Source organism: Priapulus caudatus, unplaced genomic scaffold (genome assembly GCF_000485595.1).
Source record: "Priapulus caudatus unplaced genomic scaffold, Priapulus_caudatus-5.0.1 Scaffold770, whole genome shotgun sequence".
Lineage (NCBI taxonomy): Eukaryota > Metazoa > Priapulida > Priapulimorpha > Priapulimorphida > Priapulidae > Priapulus > Priapulus caudatus.
The window spans coordinates 124,758-133,590 of record NW_014577831.1 but is presented as its reverse complement, the minus strand read 5'-3'; the positions used below and the strand labels follow the sequence as shown (position 1 = coordinate 133,590).

The following is an 8,833-nucleotide window of genomic DNA, read 5'->3' as shown; positions in this document are numbered from 1 at the left end:
CTGTTTGTCTTAAAGTATGGTGGGAGTGCCTCGGTCACTATTGTTGTGCGGATGTGCTAGATCTCTGATCGTCCGTAATTCTTATATCTTCAGTGTACCGGACCCTCTAGCGAGTGCGTCTCAGCCGCGTTCAGCGTGGATCGTATCCTCGTCGCCCGCCGTCTGGCCGACTCGCAGCATCCGCAGGCGCTCTGTCTTCCGCTCCGCTTGCTGCCGGCTACGTCATAGAATGCCAACTGAGCCCGTAATCACAACAGACGATTCCAGTACGGACAATGCAGTTCGCGAGACGAGTACAGATCACAAAACCAGATGCGCCGCGCCCCTCTGAATTTGGGTCGCCCGCATGCTATAGCCGTATGCGTGCGTCGTCACGATGTTCGTCCCTTTCGTGGCGTCTCCGCCCTAATCACCTGGGCGCCCGCTTTTGGCGCCCCTGCGCCTCGCCTTTCGGCGCGCGCCCCCTAACACCTGGTGCCCCCTTTTCCGGCGCCCCCCTAACACCCTGGGCGCCCCCTTTCTGCTGTACGGGGCGCCCGCTATTGGCGCCCCCTTCCAAGACAGGGTTAGGGTATATAAGGAAGCGAGAACACGCTGCAAGAACAAGGTTTTTTTCAGCTGTAAATAGTTAGACAGGAAGCCTGACGAAGACTACCACAAGTCGAAACTAGTCGGTTCATTGCTAACTTGAGTGCAGCAATTCTTAACAAAACTGTTTTTTACAAGAATTTTTTTGTTTTTATAAAACATTATAATGGCGAACCACAAACGGCAAGCCTAAATCCGGACCGTGGGGTAGCACAGTCGACGCTGTGTCCCCGTAGAGGCTGTTCCAGGCCTCTTCTTCATACCTTCCCTATATATATATATATTATATAGAGAGAGAGAGAGAGAGAGAGAGAGAGAGAGACGAAGAGAAGTAAAACCAGCTCAGACGTGGCGAGAGAGAGAGAGAGAGCGAGAGAGAGAGAGAGAGAGAGAGAGAGGAGAGAGCGAAGAGAATAAAACCAGCTCCAGACGTGCGAGCGAGAAAAAGCGTTAAACACGGAAGGACGACGTCCAACAGCCGTACCGACGTCAGGACGCGACCGGATCGACCGACCGCTAGACATCGCATGCCGACGTAACACTAGTCACCAGCGACAACAGAGTATGGCACGGGGGTAAACAACAGCACGGCACGTACACACACACACTACAACACACACCACATACACCGCACCACACACACGCGCGCGCGCCGACGCAGCACACAACGCACGCATACACACATCCACCACACACACACACACACGCACGCATACACAACACTCACACCACACACACCCTACACACACACAGCGTACACACACACACACAACACACACACGCACGCACGCACGCACGCACGCATACCCACACACACAACGCACGCACGCACGCACCGCCGCACCGCACAGGGCACACACATGTGCGCACACACACACACGCACGCACGACAGGCGCGCACGCTGCGGCCCACGCGCAGCCGAACGCACTGGCACACACACACTGCACATACTAGGTAAGCAACAAACCCGGGGAGTTGAAGAATAAGGGGAGAGAAGAGGTAGTCGAAAGGGAGAAAGTAGCAAGAGGAGGAGTCGAGGGATAGTGGGAGAGGATGGGGGAGCGTAGACAGGAGAGGAGAAGGATAGAAGAGGGAGTAGGTAGAGGATCGGTGGAAGAAGTACGGAGGAGTATAAGAGGGGAGAACGTGGTGAACAGTAAGAGGGAGAGAAGGTAAGAGGGAGGAGTAGATGAGGGGGGAATCGTGGTGAGGACGGACGAAGGAGTGCGGAGATAGGGGAGAGAAGGAGGTAGAGAACATTGGGAGAAGGTAGAAGAGAGGATATAGAGGATTTTTTGTGGGAGAAGTGGAAGAGGTAGAGGAGAGTGGGAGAATCGTTGGAGGAAGTAGAAGGAGGAGGGAGAAGTGGTGAAGAAGAAGGGGGAAGAGGTGGTGGGAAAGAGAAGGGAAGAGGGGAGGAGGTAGAGGAGGGGGAGAAGGTGGTGGAAGGAGGAGGGGGAAGAGGTGGCGAGGAGAAGGAGAAGGTGTGAGGCGAGGGAGGGAGGGGGTCGAAGGTGGTAAGTGAGTAAGTGAGAGAGGGAGGGAGGGAGGGAGGGGAGGCGAGGGAAGGAGGGAGGAGAGGAGGGAGGGAGGGAGGGAGGGAAGGCAGGGAGGGAGGGGGGAGGGAGGGAAGGAGGGGGGAGGGAGGGAGGAGGGAGGCAATCGAGTGGTGAGCTGGAGTGAGAGGCGAGGGAGGGAGGGGGTCAGGTGGTAATGAGTAAGAGAGGGAGGGAGGGAGGGGGCGGGAGAGAGGGAGGGAGCGATCGAGGCGTTCCATGCTCACATCGGCTTGGCCGCGAGAACATGCACAATATATAATTATTTCCATCTTCCATTTTTTAATTTTTGTTTTATTATACTTTTAATGTGGAGGCTTCTTTGGCTGAGAAGATTGTTATTTGTGTAGCCAAGAATATGCAGTGCTTGCCGAAGCTTTTTTTCTTTTTCTTATGCGATATATGTATTGTGCGGCTATTGAAGTCAAAAGTAGCAGAAAGTTTACCATTTTGGTTGATTTTAGACTAAATGTTGGCTCGATTTTAGACTAAATGTTGGTTTCTTTTTTTATGCTAATAAAATGACTTTGTCCCACAAATATATCGTTACGTCTATACTGATTAATAATAAATGCACAAGGGAATGATTTTGTAAACCCATGATTACCCCCAAGATATCATACGTTAAATTGAGATAAAAAGAAGAAATTTTTGTCAATCGCACTTTTAAATCTTTTTAAGCAGAGCAACTGTTTTTTTCGTTCAGCACACGGCAACTCATCTTATTATGTAAAGCAATATATTTTGTGGTTTTTACAATTTTTTTATGCATTATAGCCCATGTCGTACATATAAATAATTAACAAGTGGCAGATAGAGAAAAAATTCATTATAGTAATCGGCACCCTCACAATTACCACTTAGCAGATGTCACACACATTTTGCATTCGGCGCCATCCTAGGCAAGAGCACAGTTAAATTAAATAGCGATTATCTAACCTCCCTAGCCATGATAGTGGACCAATTAAAATTTGGATTGCTGGTATGTCGCATTAAAGTTATACGGCAACGACGGTGGAGGGAGATGGACATCCGTTCTCTTTGTGAAGTCGGTTGCCTGCTGAGGAGCGATGACACTAACCATCATTGCTTGGATTTCTCTTCTGTTGCTCGATCAGCGACGAGCAATGGAGCAGGTATGATGGCGCTAAAATGGTTTTGCCAATCACACTTCATACCAGTTACTGAGAAAGTCATGTGTGTACGTGCAGGTCAATAAAAAATGATGTGGGCTTGAAAGGATCTACTCTCTTTACAATTGGCCACAATCTGGGAAAATATTGCAAAAATATGAGTCTGCCAATAGCGAACATCGTTACTGACGACTCCACTACAAAAATATCATGGGTTGCTGCTATTATGTATATATTATAAATACAATACGATCCAATCTTTTTCATCATGACAATTACTTTGAAATTGGCAGCCATCAGAAAAAAACTGCATCTCCATTGAGTGATATAATAAGTAGATCGAGGACTGGTTAAGCGGGGCATCTCTACTACTTAATGCGAGTTTACTAATTAAAAGTGTAGGACAGGGACTCGTGAGAAACAGACCTTGCATCATAGCGTGAATGCGCACCAAGATGTCAACACAGAAATTCAATTGACACAATTTCAGAAAGATTCATATTCCGTGAAAAGTAACAATGTACGAGTGTCTAAAACACGTAGCCTCTGCAGTGTTATACTTGCGTTCGCGAGAAATACGTATTTAATGGTAATTTAAGTATTTTAATAATGTCGGCAAAAATACAAGACGGTCCAGGAAGTCTGTTTCGAAATCGCACTACTTTAAGTCTTCAGTTCTCAAATTTCTAATGTCAGAGGTTAGTTTATCATAAGAGTTGATGCAGTTGAAATAGCCAAGATATACATAGAATATCTTAGCTTTGTAATTGCACTTCTGAAATCCCCTTTTGTAGGCAGCAAACTCTCAGGATTGGAGTTGTATTTGGGAGTACTTGCCCAGTCTTTGGCGTTCGCTGAACGCCCTCTACACAAAAAGAAATGTCGGGCCATTCGCTGGCGATAACATATTGAAGTCTACGCTGTGCAACAACTTCAACCGCAGCATCTGCTTCTACCGCCTGAATTCCGTCTCGAAGCGGCGAGCCGCTGTGGTCTCCAGTTCTCAGCACTTACGAAGGCCCAACGTCAGCTGGCTCAATTCTATATGCCTGAGTGCTGAGGGGGCGCTGCATGCAGATTTGTCCTGGACGATTGGCTGCTGAGGCAGCACTGAAGTTTTCCGCTTCTGCTTCTACGCCGTGCCACCCTGACGGAACGGAACGAGACGTTTTCGCGACATAGAACTCTAAATAGAAGGTTCCTATTTAGTTCTATGGTTCGCACATTCTCAGTTGTGACGAACGGGTGCGCGTGGCGAGCCGGGGAATTCATGAGCACTTTAGTGTGCACCATAAACATTGTTCAACAACTACCTCTACAAACTACAGAACTCAAAAATGCTAGAATAGATTGTAACACTGATTGATTGTGAATCTCCTGGCTTATTATGAGCTATAATACTTAAGAATTTTATTAATTATCATAATGTAAAACATGCTCCAAAGTTAAACTAGTGCCGTTTTGCTCAAGTTGTCCATAAGATGCACACTAGAGTCGGAAATCGTGGTCCGGTATAATTTCAGTCGAAAAGTTCGAAATCCGTTGATTTCTGGAACTCGAAATCATTCGATTCTTCGATGCGAACCCTGTCGATCCTGAAATTATATCAAAAGATTCCAAGCAATTTGATTCCAAAATCGAACGATTCTACTTCCATAATTGAATCGGTTTGATTCCAAACCGACGAGTGGTCGTTGATGCCAGCGATGCGAATGGTTTGATTCCTTTTCTGAGATAAAATCAAATCAAAATAATGTGAAGCATTTTAAACAGATAATGCCTATACAATCGAATTAACAGGCGAATGGTATCAAATGATGCAATTGTTACTTTTGCCAGCATGAATTATTGTCGATTTATTGCATATATACATATGATTTAATAATCAAATATTATGATGCGATAAATCAATGATTATATGTGATTCAAATCGAATGTTATATGTGATAAATCGAATGTTATATGTGATAAAATCACCATAAAACAAAAAACATGCCATACCTCACAGCTGCATTTAGTTTAAGGGAGTAAAAGACGCAGTGGACACTCGAGTTTTTACTTCGTTAAAGACATTTCACATATAGGACCGTTTTGCTATCCTTTATAAATCACAGGTCGAATCGTGAGAGACATTTGTACAATATAGAACGTTTTTTTTCCTACCATTTATAAATCACAGGCCAATTCTAGAGCATTTTGCACAATATAGGACGTTTTGCTATCATTTATAAATCACAGGTCAAATCGTAAGACCTTTCACAATATAGGACGTTTTTGCATATCATTTATAGATCACAGGCCAAAATCACTAAGAGACATTTGCATAATAGAAGACGTTTTGCTATCATTTATAAATGCACAGGCAAATCCTTGGAGACCATTTGCAATAATAGCAGGACGGTTCTCACAGTGAACGGTGATCACTATCTGCAGCGAGTTTACGTTTAGGCTAACCTCAAAGGCGAATGAGAAATCGATTGTGTAAACCCAGAAAGGATGAGCTTGTTCCTGAAGTGTTACCAGGACAGGCAATAAGCTTGCCATGATTCGAAAATCTGCATACGTTGACGAACGTCCGCGCATCGACTTAACAATAATTGAAGACAAAACTAAAATAACGGAAATCATAACGAGTCATGATAGATATACAATTATCAATAAATGCACGAATTATAACGTTATATGCTACTGCAATGCCACGATCCACCGTAATTCGAATGCCAGAATGCTAGAAAATAAATCCGCACACACGAAGCTCGTACATGTTCTTAATACTGTGAGGCTCAGCGGGTTCTATGGTATGCAACACTAACATACCACTCTCCACTATACACAAGTCAATAAAAACCGTAGGCATGTTCCAATGTGAGATTCGAAAACGCGAGACAGAGCAAAAGCGATTTTTCATATAATTCGGCCACCTTTTCACGAAATTCACCGAAATTTGTTCGTAATGTTACGGTCGTAATTTATTCTATGATCCTACAACTAGAATTATGGCTTAGAAAAGGCAATGCCGGCTACCTATCGGCAGTTTCCAGCTCGTTTTTAATTTTGACGAAAGAGTAAAAAACTGTAGCAATAGATCCACGCCTGTTTTTTCTCCTCTCCGAAGCGTTCGACTTGCACGGCACGGCACCGAGATTCGCTTAGCTCTAGCATTCCATAGAGACCGTTACATTTCTAGACGATAAGAGAGAGAGAGGGGAGAGTAAAGAGGCGAAAGAGAGGGAGAGAGAGAAGGAGAGATAGCAGAGATAAGCGGAGAGCAGCGAGTGGAGATGTGAGCTAGAGGAGAGAGAGAGAAGAGCGCGCGCGTGGAGAGTGGAGAGAAGCAAAACATAATTTGACATTTACCAACAGAGACAGCTGACGTAAGTCGCACAACCCGTGCAGGCGAAACACGCGAGACTGCACAGCGCCATGCAAATTTTTTCCGTGGCTCCACAAACGTCGTTTATAAATGTACTTACCTACGTAACGTGAACCGCCTACCCACCGAGCTGCGTCGATGCGTCTATGAATAGCACACGGCAACGTCTCTGAAGTTTCTGAGGTCAACGCCTGGATCGTTGATAAGCAGCGGTCGTGGCACCGTGTTCACCGTGCACGGCGTTCGTGGGCTACTGTGTCACCCATGTACGGCGTCGTGACACTGCGTCGCCGTGTCACGGCGTCGTGGTCACTGTGTCCTGCAGGTGTCAGCGGCGTCGTGAGCAATGTGTTTCAACCGTGCCACGCGCGTCGTGTCACCGTTTCTTCCGTGCAACGGCGTCGTGGACCACTGTGTCCACGTGTCCGCAGCGCCGTGGAACACTGTCACCGTGTCAACGGCGCTCCTGTCCACTGTGGTCGCCGCAATGTCCCGTGCGTCGCTGGACGACTAGGTGTCCCGCGTGTCCACGCGTGCTGGACACTCTGTCCCCCTGTGCTTACGGCACCGTGGCACTGGTTCAGCCAGTGTCATCCTGCGTCGGGGCACTGTGTCCGTGTCACGAGGTCGTGGGCACTGTGTCACCGTGTCAAGCGTCGCTGGGCACGTGGTCACCGCTGTCCCGTGTCACGGCGTCGTGGGCACTGTGTCACCGTGTCACAGCGTCGTGGGCACTGTGTCACCGTGTCACAGCGTCGTGGGCACTGTGTCACCGTGTGCACGTTTGCGTCGAGGGCATTGTGTCCCCGTGTTAGGCGTCGTGGGCACTGTGTCCACCGTGTCACACGCGTCGTGGACACTGTGCTCCCTGGTCACGCGCGTCGAGGGCACGTGTCCCCAGTGTTACGTACGGCGTCGAGTGGGCACCGTGTCCCGTGTCACGGCGTCGTGGGCACTGTGTCACCGTGTCACAGCGTCGTGGACACTGTGTCCCCGTGTCACGGCGTCGTGGGCACCGTGTCCCCGTGTTACGGCGTCGTGGGCACTGTGTCACCGTGTCACAGCGTCGTGGGCACTGTGTCACCCGTGTTCACGCGTCCGTGGGGCCACTGTGTCCCGTGTTACGGCGTCCGTGGGCACTGTGTCACGTGTCACAGCGGTCGTGGCCAGCTGTGTCACGGTCACGCTTTGCGTCTGGCGTCGTGGGGCACCCGTGTCCCCGTGTTACGATTGCGTCGTGGGCCGGTGTCCCCGTGTTCGGCCGTCGTGGCACTGTGTCCCCGTGTCACAACGCGGCGTCGTGGGCACTGTGTCCCCGTGTCAGGCGTCGTAGCACGGCGTGTCGCTAGTGTACGGCTTCGTCGGGCACCAGTGTCCCGTGTCAGGCGTCGTGGGCACTGGCTGTCCCCGCTTGGTCACGGCGTCGTGTCACGCGTGTCACGGGCGTCGTGGGCACCGTGTCCGCCGTGGTCAAGGCCGCGTAGGCCCCTGGGCACTGTGTCACCGTGTCACGAGTGCAAGACGTGAACTGTCACTCTCGGCAGTGTCAACGCTCAGGTATCACACGTTGTGACCATGGCTTGGCGCACATACACCTAATATACACTCACTTTCGGAACATACACTTAGTGTCCATTTACTTAGTGTACACTCACTTGGGGTAAAAAATATCTGGTGTAGGCCCTACATACACTTGACGTGCTTTCACTTATTTTACATACACATAGTGTACATTCACTTGGGGTATATATATTTAGTATACATACACTTGGCGTTCCATTCACTTATAGTACATACATTTGGTCTGCATTTACTTTGTATACATAAACTTAGTGTACATTCACTTCGGGTACATACACATAGTGTACATTCACTTATAGTACATTCACTTCAGGTACATACACTTGACGCGCATTCACTTAGTGTACATACACTGAGTGTACAATCAACAGGTAAAAACATACACTTGCTGCCGATGTATTTGGTGGCGATTCACTCAAACCCCAATGCTAGAACCCCCCCTCCCCCGCCGACGACAACAGGCCATCACGTGACCATACCATCGCCATCTCCTCCGCCGCTATCGCCGCCTGTGCCCCTGTTGTCGCCGCCAACCCTGTTGTCGCCGCCAACCCTGTTGTCGCCGCCAACCCTGTTGTCGCCGCCAACCCTGTTGTCGCCG

At 48.6% G+C, this 8,833-nt stretch overlaps 1 protein-coding gene across 1 annotated transcript in view; it reads right to left on the bottom strand.

The window, feature by feature from the left end:
- LOC106813425 (snurportin-1-like) overlaps positions 1-8,833 on the bottom strand; it is a gene marked incomplete at its 3' end in the record, with an annotated part of 38,046 nt that overhangs the window by 11,988 nt on the left and 17,225 nt on the right. The window lies entirely within an intron of this gene.